Source organism: Lagenorhynchus albirostris, chromosome 1, assembly GCF_949774975.1.
Source record: "Lagenorhynchus albirostris chromosome 1, mLagAlb1.1, whole genome shotgun sequence".
NCBI lineage: Eukaryota > Metazoa > Chordata > Mammalia > Artiodactyla > Delphinidae > Lagenorhynchus > Lagenorhynchus albirostris.
The window spans coordinates 56735108-56748473 of NC_083095.1; the positions used below are offsets into that span (position 1 = coordinate 56735108).

Below are 13366 nucleotides of genomic sequence, written 5' to 3' on the forward strand. Positions count from 1 at the left end.
AGGTCCCGTGAACAACTAAGATTTAGTTGTAAGATAATAGAATGCTTCCCATCCCCCTACATCTTGCCACCAATCAACAAGGTTCCAATGTGTTAACAGTGGATTACTCAGAGAGCCAAAATGCACAGACAGTATTTAAGAATTTCTTAAGGAAGCCCCGAGACAACAGGGAAGAAAGAAAAAAGAGAGTAAACATACTACAGGAAATTTAAGCTCCAGGCATCTATGCTAAAGCAACCACTGAACATGCCAACAACAAACCAGTTTATCATAAAACCTCATTAAAAACCCAATTACCTTGGTTCTTACTACTTGATACATTATGTCCAGGTTTCACCAAAAATTTACAAGTTGTGCTAAAGAGCAAAGGAAAACACTGAAGGATTTTGGCTAAGCTAAGGACCAGTCGTGCCCACCCGGCTGCTGGAGCTGTTCTGCTGCAGTACCAGCTGAGCGGAACCCAAAACAGACGTAGTAACTCCACTCATTGCGCAGAACTTAAGGCCATCTCATAACTCTGGCAAATACTCCCTTAGATTAACTTTGGTATATTTTTCTACTGATTCTTGGGCTGTTCCCAATTGCCTCACTGTTTGATCCGCCCTTGAAAAATTAAATACTGGCAAATTGTAGACACCGTTCTTTGGGGCCATGAAATGTGGAAACAAATCATGGCTATTTATATAAATACCTGGGTAATTCATGTGGATGTCCATGGTAAAAGATCATTTTCTGATGCAACTGACTAGAAACAAGCTGCTGATCAAGCCTGCACTCCTCAGATTGTGACAATTACTGCCTAGATCAATCATCGTACTAGACATGGCAACATATCCACTACTATAAACTGAGCTACCACTGTATGATAGACCTGTGACTCCCGCCAAAAGTTTACTAGGTTATCTCCCAGTAGACTAGATCTCATTGCACTAGGTGTTTCCCGTATGTGTTCCACATCTGCAGATTGACTATATCAGGCCTTTGACCCCAGCTCAAGGCCACACATCATGTCTCACCACTGTTGATACCTTTTCAGGTTGTTATTACTGTTCCAGTCTGACCAACTGACCTGAGCTACAATGTGGTGCCCCTTGAAACTACTCTATCATTTTTTTTTACTTTTATTAATCATTTACAGTCTAACAACGGTATTTTTTAATCACAAAAGCAATTCAACAATACACTGATAGTTAAGATATTCAGTGGACCTTCTTCACTTCCTATCATCTACTGGTATCTTTTATTGTTGCACATTGGAACATCTTCCTCCAAAAATGACAAAAAGACTTCTTAATCTACCTCCTCCACCTCTTTGTGGTCTATACACATTAGAAAGACAGTTTCGTTGCTGAATGCAGCTACCTCCAGGAAGGAATAATCTCTTCTTGGTTGCTTGCTGGGCTGCTATCAGGATAAAAATAGGAACATTAAATAGACCTATTTTGAAATTTTATTATTTCAGGCTCTCCTGTTTCCCATGGGAAAATCAATCTCCTATGCCCTCTATATTTGATTTTTTTTCTTAAAGCCTATATTAAATAATAATAAATGATAATGAAGAACTTTGTACAAACAATTAACAGACTTCTACAAATTAAAGAGATATTATTAAGGTTTTTGTTGTTGCTGTTGCTTTTGATATTTTTGCTTTTTCCTTTGATTGGAAGTGATCGTCTCAAAAATGTAACACATATTAATAGGGGTTGAGGATACTTCTGATCCCTACCAAATGGTGGAGCAAACAGGCACTTAGATATTTGAATTTTTGACACACAGAACATACAGCCAATCACAAAGTGGATATGTCAATGCATTAAATTCTAGAAACATCTATCTCTTTCTTTTAACCTCAATATTAAATATAATTAAGTGAAACGACCATTGGTCATTTCCTAAATTTGCCATTCGTATGGGCTCACTTTCTCTCTCTCAATGACGCTAGATTTTCCCTACATTTTAGAACTATTTCTGTTCCAAAAAAGCCCTGATATTCTTCTACGCTGGTGCTGGTTTCCTTTATTTCACTTGCTTTTTTTTTTTTTTTTTTTTTTTTCAGTTTGCTGACTTGGTTTGGAAGCCAAGATTCTGCATCAAATTGTATGATTCTTAACTAGATATGAGTTTGTAAGAGCATTTGATTTTCATTATTTCTCGGCTATGGTATCCTGGTTTACACCTGGTTGAATTCATTTTGTCATATTCCCCTATCTTTATGGAGATAGAACGGTGCTCAAAAACCAATTTCTTCATTTATTAATACATTAGTGAAGAATCCTCACAGATTTTTGACCCTCCTTCTTCAATTTTTCCACCTTACCTATTATGACTAAGGGTTGGGAGGAGAGAATAAACTTTATTGTCCCAGGAAATGATTGGGCCTACAACCATGATGAAGGAAGAGAGAAAGTAGATTTCAGGTACATGCATTTTATTAATAAAGCTAAAGTCAAAACAGTCTTTTAAATCTTGATGTTGGCACATGCCCTGTGCATGCAACCAAAATTATGTTTTGATGATAGAGAATAAGAGGACATACTCAGGGTCATTATCTGTATGTTCCCTAGTTCTTCCAGAAAAACTAAGTGTCATTGTTTTGTAATGCTTTACTTCACCAATACATGTATGCTTTGAATGTTTTTAACTCAACATATCAAATGTTAAAGTGACAAGAATTTATGATGTATTCCATTCAAGGATGACCTTAATAAAGTTTGAAAACTAATCTTCAGAATCTCTGTATCCTTGGGATGCCACTCTACTTAAGGAAATAAATCTCTGATGAAATTTAGCCTGGTATAACAGAGAAAAGCCCTAATATGGATTACTTTTGGAGCAGTTTGCCATATTTTATTCTCCTTTCCTCTGTCATGATTTACCTTAATACAAACCCTGAGAGTACCATCATTTTCCATTACAGCTATTTAAACAATAAATTAATTTATGCAAATGTGCTAATAATTTTCTTTCTCTGTTAATATAATTACTTTTGAACAGGGTCGTTCTGGAGATATAGGTCGTTCATATCACACGAATGACAGTAACAGGGAATTTACACTTTCCACATTACACTGGGTCATGTAATACTTTGGTTCTTCTCAAAATGTGTCCCATAAAGAACAGTTACTCTGAATTTACAACTGGCTCTTTTCTGACCATTAAGTTAAATGGCAGTTGTTTTGTTTTTCTCAGCCCTTGGTTTGTCTCTCAAGACTTTCTCATAATTTACCTTCTTGTAAATACAGACATGCAGAAACACAAATGACTATTAAACATGCAACTAAGTATTAAACTTTATACTAATTAGGAAATAAAATAAAACTATAACAGATATATGACACTTAAAATATTTTTAAGGAAAGATACAGTTGACTCTTGAACCACATGGGTTTGAACTGTGCAGGTCCACTTACACACAGATTTTTTTTTTTCCAATAGTAAATACTTCAGTACTACAAAATCCCTGCTTGATTGAATCTGAGGATGCAGAGGCTCAGATAAGGAGGAATCATTTATGTGGAGAAACCTTAAATACAGAGGGCCAACTATAAGTTGGATTTTCGACTGCTTCGGGGGCTGGTGCCACTAACCCTTTGCTCAAGGGTCAACTGTATTTTCATTGTAACTGAATAGAATATATACTGGTAAATGTCTACTGAAGATACACTTTTCTTCCTCCTTAGTAAAAAATTTTTTCTGAATTTTTATGGATAACAATGCATCTGTTAGGAAACGTTTTTATTTAACAGTTTAACCTTTATGATGTATAATTGATGTACAAAAAATTGCATGCATTTAATGTATTCATCTTGCTGAGTTTGGACATATGCATGCACTGGTGATATTTCACTACAATTAAGATACTAAACACATCCATCTCCTCCAAAAACTTCCTTCTGTTTGTGTGTATGTGTGGTAAGAACACTTAATGTGACATCTATCTTATTTTAAAGTGCACAATAGTATATGGTTAACTATAGGTACTATGTTGTACAGTAGATTGCATCTGGGTTTGGTCATGTGATGTAGTTCTAGCAAATGATGTGAAGGTGATTGTGGCGATGAGATTTCAGATAAGGCTGTTAAAGACAATGTACCAGCAGAATTTCCTAGAAAGTGCTTTATCTTTGCCCTTCCTTTCTTCCTTGTTTCTTTCTGAAAATTGGATCACAAGTACGGTGTGAGAGCATCTTTCTTATACTTGAGTATTAAAATCAGCAAATCATAGGATGCTGGCACAATGAGATAGAAAGAGACTGAGTCTCTGATATCATGGAAGAGCTACAGAAGCCTTGTACTACCTACTTCTGGACTTCTTTTATATAAAAATTAAGCATTTATTGTATTCATTCACTTTTATTTTAGGCTTTTTGTTTTATGCAGTTGCCTAATTCAAATGCATGCACTAATTCTGGGGAAATAGATTAAACAATCTCACTGGTTGTTTTGTTTCTGCATTTAGGACAATTACTCAAATGTTTTGAAATACTTATTTCAAGGTTTTTCTCTTTAGCTTCTTAGTTTATGGACTTTTTTCCTCCACTTTATTGAGATAATTTACATATAACATTGTTCATTGTTTAAGGTGTACAACATGTTGATTTGATACACTTATATATTGAAAAATGATTACCACTACAACATTTATTAACACCTGCATCACAATACATAGTCACCATTTCCTTTTTTTTGTGGTGAGAATATTTAAGATCTACTCTTTCAACAGCTAGAGTATATTCATTATGCTGTGCATCAGATCCCCAGACCTTATTCATCTTTTAGCTGAAACTTTATACTCTTTGACCAATATCTCCTCTTTTTCCCCAACCCCCTGCCTCTGGTAACTACCATTTTAGTCTGTTTCTATGAAGCTGACTTTTTAAAAATTTGTATATAAGTGATAGCATACAGAGTTTCCCTTTCTCTGTCTGACTTGTTTCCCTTAGCATAGTGACCTCAAAGTCCATTTATATAGTTGAAAATGACAGGATGTCCTTTTTTCACATGGCTAAATAATATTCCATTGCATATATATATACCATGTCTTCTTCATCTGCTTATCCATTGACTGGCACTTAGGTTGTTTCTATATCTTGGATATTGGGAGAAAAATGCAGCAATAAGCATGGGAGAGCAGATATTTCTCTAATATTCCCTTTTCATATTTTTTAATCTATACCCAGAAGTAGAATTGCTGGATCATATGGTAGTTCTATTTTAATTTTTTGAGGAACCTCCATACTGTTTTTCAGAGTGGCTGAACAAATTTACATTTCCACAAACAATGAAACAGTGTTCCCTTTTCTCATCAGTATTGCTATTTCTTGCCTTTTTGATGATATCCATTCTAAAAGGTATGAGGAAATATCTCATTGTGGTTTTGATTTGCAGTTCCTTGATGATTAGTGATGTTGAGTACCTTTTTGTGTACTTGTCTGTTTGTATATCTTCTTTGGAAAATTTTCAGTTCAGTACCTCTGCACATTTTTAAACAGGAGCAATATACACATTAGACCAGATGGACTTAACAGATATTTATAGAACATTCCATCCAACAGCAGCAGAATACATGTTCTTCTTAAGTGCATACAGCATATTCTTCAGGATAGATCATATGTTTTGCCACAAAACAAATCTTAAATTTAAGAATTTTGAAATCATATGAAGCATCATTTCTGTACACAGTGGTTATGAAAGTAGAAAACAGTTACAAGAAGAAAACTAGAAAATTCACAAAAATATAAAGGTTAAACAACATGCTTATAAACAATGAATGAGTCAAAGAAGAAATCAAAAGAAAAATTCAAAAATATCTTGAAACAAATGAAAATGAAAACATGACATACCAAACTGTATGAAATGCAGCAAAAGCATTTCTAAGAGAGATATTTATAGCAACAAATACCTTCATTAATAAAAAAGAAGAATCTTGATTTGTCTTCTTCCCTCATACTCACATCCAAATAATGAGAATTCTTCTGGCTTCTCCTTGTAATACATTCAGATACCAATCCTTCATTACTATGTCTCTTGCTACCATCCTAATCTAACCCCACAGCACCTAAATTTCTCTCCTAGGCCAATGCAATAAAATTCTAAGGGATCTTCCTTCTCTTACTCCTTCATTCTCCTGTCCATAGAGCAGCTAGAGGAAGAGGCTGGAGATGATGGGATTTTTAAAAGCTCCCCCCAACAATATATCTGCTTTTATTTTTATTTGATTGCCTCTTCTTCAATTGTATTTTATTTGTCTTTTGCCTCTCTCCCTCTCTAGTTATTAGCATGCTCTTACAGAGGCTTATTTCTATTGTTTTTGTTGTTGTTGCTGAATCTCAAATACTACTATAGCATCTGACACATAAAGATTTTAATACACTTTTGTTAAATGGATGCATGGATTGTGAAACTTGGAATAAACCTATATGCTTAATATCAGCAAAGTGTTTAAATGAATTATGGGAAATCCATTCAGTGAACAATTTGCTGCTGTATAAATAATTATGTAGCATATTTTGTTTTATTTTAAATGAAATTTACTTTTAAGAAGAGATTTAGTTTTATTTTTAAAAGTTGTAAAGGTAGTACAGAGAGTTCTCATGTAACCCAAACACAGTTTTAGCGGTTATTAACATTATTACATTTGTATGGTACATTTCTTACAAATAATGGATGAATATAAATACATTATTATTAGCTAAGCATATTTTATTCAGATTTCCTTAAATTTTACCCAATATCTTTTTCACTCCCAGATCCCATCCAGAATATCACATTATTCATAATTTTCTATCATTTGTCATTCCATCATTCAAGTTCATTCATCATTTCTCTTTCAGGTCCTCTTGGCTGTGCAAGTTTTCCAGATGTTCCTTGTTTTTGATGACTTTGACAGCTTTGAAGAGCACTGACCAGGTATTTTATAGAATGACCTTCTATTGAGATTTTTCTGATATTTTTTCTTACCGTGAATCAAAGGTTATAGTGTTTGGGAGGAAGAACATAGAGGTAAAGTGCCATTTTCATCACATAATACCAAAGGCACATACTATCAACATGACTTTCAACAGTTGGTGATGACCTTGAGCACTTGGCTAACATAGTGTTTGTCAAGCTTCTTTGTTGTAAAGGGACTCTTGTTTACCTCTGTCATGCTGTACTCCTTAGAAGGAAGTTACTATGCTTAGCCCACAGGTGAGGAGTAGGGAATTATGTTCTGCCTCCTTGAAGACAGAGTATCTATGTAAATTATTTAGAATTTTTCTACATCGTAGGTTTACCCTCATTTTTATTCAGGTTATTTATTTATATCAGTATGGACTCATGTGTACTTATTCTACATTTTGGGTTATAATTAAATGTAACTTTATTTTGTCATTCAAATTACTGAAGAGCTTTGAATTTTGGGAGGTTTTTCAGTTGTCTCCTGTGTCATTTGGCATACTACAACCATTGTGGGTGTTATTTTGCATACTTCCTTACTTTCTGATATTATGAGTTCTCCTAGCTCATGTATATTTCATAATATCAGTCATTTCTCTTAGGAGCATGGGTTTTTAAAATTGGAGAGTGGTGTTAGAAACCAAGACATAGGTGCTAGGTGTGCTTCTTGCCTATTGTCATTGCTTTCAGTTTTCCTCAACTGACAGAGCAAGGAAATATATGCTCTATACTAACATATATATGCATGTATATCTATCAATATATGTGTATGTTACGGACTGTGTTTATATTAAGCTAAACTTGATCTCATAATGATGTCTCAAACTCTAATGTATCCGTTATCAAATGAGTCATTCTAGTTCCCCTCTCCTTGCTTATCTGCAATTTCCCTCTCTAACAGTGAGAAAACTGGCTTCAATTGTCTGCCATCCATTTACTTAATTGTTCAGTTCCAGTATATATTTATAGTAGTACCAGAATTGTTAACCAATATCCTCTGGGGTTTAACTTTATCAGCTAGTGTACCTTGCTTATATACAGTTTATTTTGTCTTTAATTTTAGATAGTCCACTCATTTCTAAACTTAGGTCAGTGCCTGTTTTCCCTACCCAGTTCTGTGAGATTTCTTCATACATTTGTGTTATATTTGGATTCTTGCTTACCTCATATCGTGAATTAGGAAGTGTTCTCTCTGCTTCTATTTTCTAGAAGAAGTTGTGGAGAATTGGTATAATTATTTTCTTAAATGTTCTTTAAATCATTTGTAAAACAATCTGTGCCTGATTATTTCTTTTTAGAGGGCTTATTAGTTATTGAATCAATTTCCTCAATAGATATAGGCCTATTAAAGTTATGTATGTTTCCTTGCATGCTTTTTGGTAGCATGAGTCCTTCACACAATTGGTCTATTTTATCTAAGATATCAAATTTGTGGATATTGTGTTGTGTATAGTGTTCCTTACCTCCTTAACAATTTTAATAAATAGAAAATATACTAAAGATAAATACTTTGAGGTGGAAACTCCATTCTGTCTCATTTTTGCTTGCAGTTGATGCAAATGAAGTGACTGACAAAAGCATTCCTGTTGGGTAATTAAAAAAAAAACAACTAAAATTTAATTTGGGTTCTAAAACACATTTTAGTCCCCAGTAATACTAAGAAAGATTATCAAGTCATATATAAATGTTCACTCTTCCAATCGTGTAAAAATTAATGGGATTTATAAATTAAAGCAAAAGTCTTTCAAAGGTCTTTCTGGCTTTCAAGTAAGGAAGTAGTCACAAGAAATTAAAAGTTCAAAATAAATTTTAAATCCCTTATTGAATATACGGAATATCAATATGGAAATCCGGCTAAATTGCCTTTCTTCAGGAACTAAGCATATATTGTATAATTAGAGTGATGTAATGTGCTACCATGGTAACACAGGAGTTTATATTCTGCAGCTGAATTTCTAAATTGAAATAATAAAACTCATCAATCATTTTTATTTTCACAAAGTGGTCAATAGGATCCTTACATTTCACATTTGCATGTAGTATAAAACATACATTCATATGTGTGGCAAAAGGTATTATTGCATTTTTGTTAAGTATAGACATCATAAACCATAAGAACACTCAATTCAGTACTCAGATTTCCTTGGTTAAATTTAGAACCATCTCTACATGAATGTATGACAATTTATGTTTTTAAACATACAGCTGTCTATAGAAATAAAAGGATTATAATTTATTGTGCATTTACTCTGAGCATAATTAGCTTACATATTTGAGATGTTATATTTAATTTCATCAGAAAACTTTTTTTTTAGGTATTATTATCTCTGTTTTCCTGGTTTAAATGGGTATGACACTTGCCAAATCCATACAATTAATAAATTTATGAGCTATGCTTTAAATTCAGGTATTCTTGATCTCAGTCCCAAATATAAATCACTGTACAGTACCATCTATTATAATAGGTTTTCCAAATACATAAAATAGGAATTTGAAAGTTATACATTGTAATATTATGATATATCCCTGAGAAAGTTGTTACAAGTAAGCATATAATGAATATGAAATTTGTTATTAAAATGTGGAAGATAATTTTTTATAAAGTAAAGCATTAATCTCTTTTATAAATGTAGATTCATATAGAAGATTCATTTATAGAAGACTATGCCTATACCCATCAAAATCTATGCTGCATTCTTAGATTTACCACTTAACATCTAGGTGACATGAGACAATTTATTCAAGTGTTTTTTTTCCTAGTTTTATTAAAAACAAAATAAATATAATAAAAGTATATTGATTATGGGTTTGTTGGGAGGTGTATTAAGGTTATCCAGAGAAACAGAACCAATAGAGTGGATGGATGGATGGATGAGTGGATGAGTGGATGGATGGATGGATAGATAGATAGATAAACATAGAGATATAAGAAGATTTATTATAGGAATTGGCTCAGGTGATTATGGAGACCAAAAAGTCCCATGCTCTGACACCTGCACTCTGAGAACCAGGAAAGCCAGTGATGTAATTCAGTATGAGTTTGAAGGATCAGAACCAGGAGCATTGATGTCAAAGTGCAGGAGGAGATGTGTGTCCCAGCTCAAGAAAAGAAAGCAAATTCACTCACCTTTCTGTTCTGTTCTGACCCTCATTGGATTGGATGCTGCCCAACCATATTGGTGAGGATGTACTTGGTTATCTTCTTTACTCAGATTCAAAGACCCTCACAGACACAATCAGAAATAATGATTTTACAGCTGTCTGGGCATCCCTTAGCCCAATCAAGTTGACATGTTAAATTAACCATCACAGGTGAATTAAGTGAATTAATGCATATAAATTACTTTTGAAATTGCTTGCTGCTAAATAAGCAATAATAAATATAACTGTTATCTACAACACATGCTATCAGATTTCTTGAGTTGGGATCATAAAAAGTTAATCCATGAGTTTTGTGGATTTGCTGTAAGAAATGTTTGATGTATTACTTCACTAATGTGATTTGACATAAGGATTTCTGTTGATTATTTACACAGACTTACTGGGAAATATGGAGGATAATTAATATAATGAGTGACATCATCAAGCAGCAATAATTTAGCTGGAATCACAATAGTAGATGCAGTCTAGGAATAAGAAGTATGAATTTTACAAATGTAAATTTGTCTTTATATAATACAAGGAATGTCCCATATAATGGTCTGAATTACATACCACTGTACTCTTTACTATCAAAAGATTGCTTTTCAGGAGTAGCATTATATTTATTATTTTATATTAGCTAGTAATAAAATGTATCATATTTGCAAGATCTGACTTGAAGAGGACAGATCATACTTTTCATATATTTTAGTTCTGACGTGGCTAACAGCATGATCTATCATCCCATCTTATGTGAGAGAGCAAGTTACTCCATAAAATATTGGCAGTGTTTGAGTAGAGGATTTTGATGCACAGATGAAGATAATTAGAAAATTAGTAATTAATAATTAATTATAATTAATAATTAAAAGCTGTTTGGACCAAAATCTTGTTACCAGAAAAGGAAGGCATCAGACAGGAGAAATAAACCACTCACATAATATTTCTGAACCTCGGTATTTGCATATACCTCCACTACACATATAATTTCAGGGCCTCAGCAATCATGGTGAATGAGGGCTTTTATTTCTACCAACTAACTAGTTTTAAAAACTTTACCAGACAACCTCTCTTTTTCCTATTGAAAAGAGAAACAACACATTTCCCCTGGTGATCCTCTTGATTAAGTCTTTATTTACTATGTTACAGATAATGGCATATGGGTTGGAGAGGATAAACTAAACATAAACAGAGTGGTATCTTCTTCCTTTTCAGCAACTGCTTTACTTCCTTCTTAGACTTTATGACATTATATCCTAAATATTTATTATTCTTTGTCTCTAGATTCTCAACACATACTCATTCTTCAAATTTTAATATTTATGTACTCTCAGTGAGGTTCTGCATCCCTAACCCACTTCCACTGGTTGTCTCCAACTAGTTTGTTTTCTCATTTGCCTAGCATTATTTGTATTAACATTTTCAAAGCATCATGACCTTTGAATTTTTTGTTGTTGTTTATTGAAGATAGTTGACTTAAATATTAGGTTCAGGTACAACATAGTGATTCAGTATACATTATGCACCATAAAATGTTATTACTGTATTATTGACTATATTCCCTGTGCTGTACATTACATTCCTGTGACTTATTTATTTTATAACTGGTAGTTTGTACCTCTTAATCCCCTTCACCTGTCTGGCCCATCCTTCCACCCTCCTCTGCTCTGGCAACCACAAGTTTGTTCTCTTTATCCATTCATCTGTTGATGGACACTTAGATTGCTTCTATATCTTGGCTATTGTAAATAATGTTGTGATGAACATTGGGGTGCACGTATCTTTTTGAATTAGTGTTTTTGTTTACTTCAGATCCAGAAGTGAAATAGCTGGATCATATAGTAGTTCTATTTTTAATTTTTTGATGACCCTCCGAACTGTTTTCCATAGCGACTGTACCAATTTACATTCCCACGAATAGTTTCCTTTTGTCCACATCCTCACCAAAACTTATAGTTTGCCTTTTTGATAATAGCCATTCAGATAGGTGTGAGGTGATATCTCATTACAGTTTTGTTTGCATTACCTGATGATTAACAATGTTAAGCATGTTTTCATGTGCCTGTTGACCACCTGTATGTCTTCTTTGAAAAGTGCCTATTCAGGTCCACTGCCTATGTTTTTAATTGGATTTTTTTATTGATATGGAGTTATATGTGTTCTTTATATATTTGGGGTATAAACACTTCATTGGACATATAAGTTGCAAATTTCTTTTATCATTCAGTAGGTTACCTTTTGTTTGTTGATGGTATTCTTCACTGTGCAAAAATTTTAATTTCCATTTGTTAATTTTTTCTGTTGTTGCCCTTGCCTGAGGAGATATATCCAAAATGTACTGATAAGACCAATGTCAAGGAGTGTACTTATTGTGTTTTTATCTAGGAATTTTATGGTTTCAGGTCTTACATTTATGTCTTTAATCCATTTTGAGTTTATTTTTGTATATTGTGTGTGAAAATGGTCTAGTTTCATTCTTTCACATGTAGCTGTCCAGTTTTCTCATCACTACTTATTGAAGAGACTGTCTTTTCCCCATTGTATTTGCCTCCTTTGTTGTAGATTAATTGACCATATGTGTTTGGGTTTATCTCTGCCCTCTCTGTTCTGTTTCATTGAGCTGTGTGTCTGTTTTTGTGCTGGTACCATACTGATTTGATTACTATAGCTTTGTAGTATAGTTTGAAGTCAGGGAGTATAACGTTCCAGCTTTGTTCTTTTTTCTAAAGAGTGCTTTAGATATTCAGGCTTTTTGTGGCTCCATATAAATTTGGGGTTTATTTGTTCTAGTTCTGTGAAAAATGCCATGAGTATTTTGCTAGAGATTGCACTGAATCTATAGATTGCTTTGGGTAGTATGGACATTTTATCAATACAGTTGACCCTTGAACAACAACAGTTTGAACCATGTGGGTCTACTTCTACACAGAATTTTTTCAATAGTACATACTACAGTACTACACAATCTACAGTTGGTTGAATCTATGGACATGGAACCATAGGTACAGAGGGCCAACTGTAAAGTTATACAGGGATTTTTGACTGCATGGGTGGTTGGTGCCCCTAACTCCCATATAGCTCAAGGGTCAACTGTATTAAATTTTCTGATCCATGAGCACAGTAGATCTTTCCATTTATTTGTGTCATCTTTAATTTCTGTCATCAATGTCTTATAGTTTTTAGAGTACAGGTCTTTCACCTCCTTGGTTAAATTTATTGCTAAGCATTTTATTCTTTTTGATGTGGTTGTACATGGGATTGTTTTCTTCATTTCTCTTTCTGATAATTC

General features: G+C 33.5%; 1 long non-coding RNA gene across 1 annotated transcript in view; it reads left to right on the forward strand.

Moving 5' to 3' along the window:
- LOC132530417 (uncharacterized) overlaps window positions 1-13366 on the forward strand; it is a 425095-nt gene that overhangs the window by 141948 nt on the left and 269781 nt on the right. Inside the window, exon 3 of the long non-coding RNA XR_009543797.1 lies at window positions 6834-6909. This is a non-coding gene — a long non-coding RNA (uncharacterized LOC132530417). The remainder of the gene's footprint in view (window positions 1-6833; window positions 6910-13366) is intronic.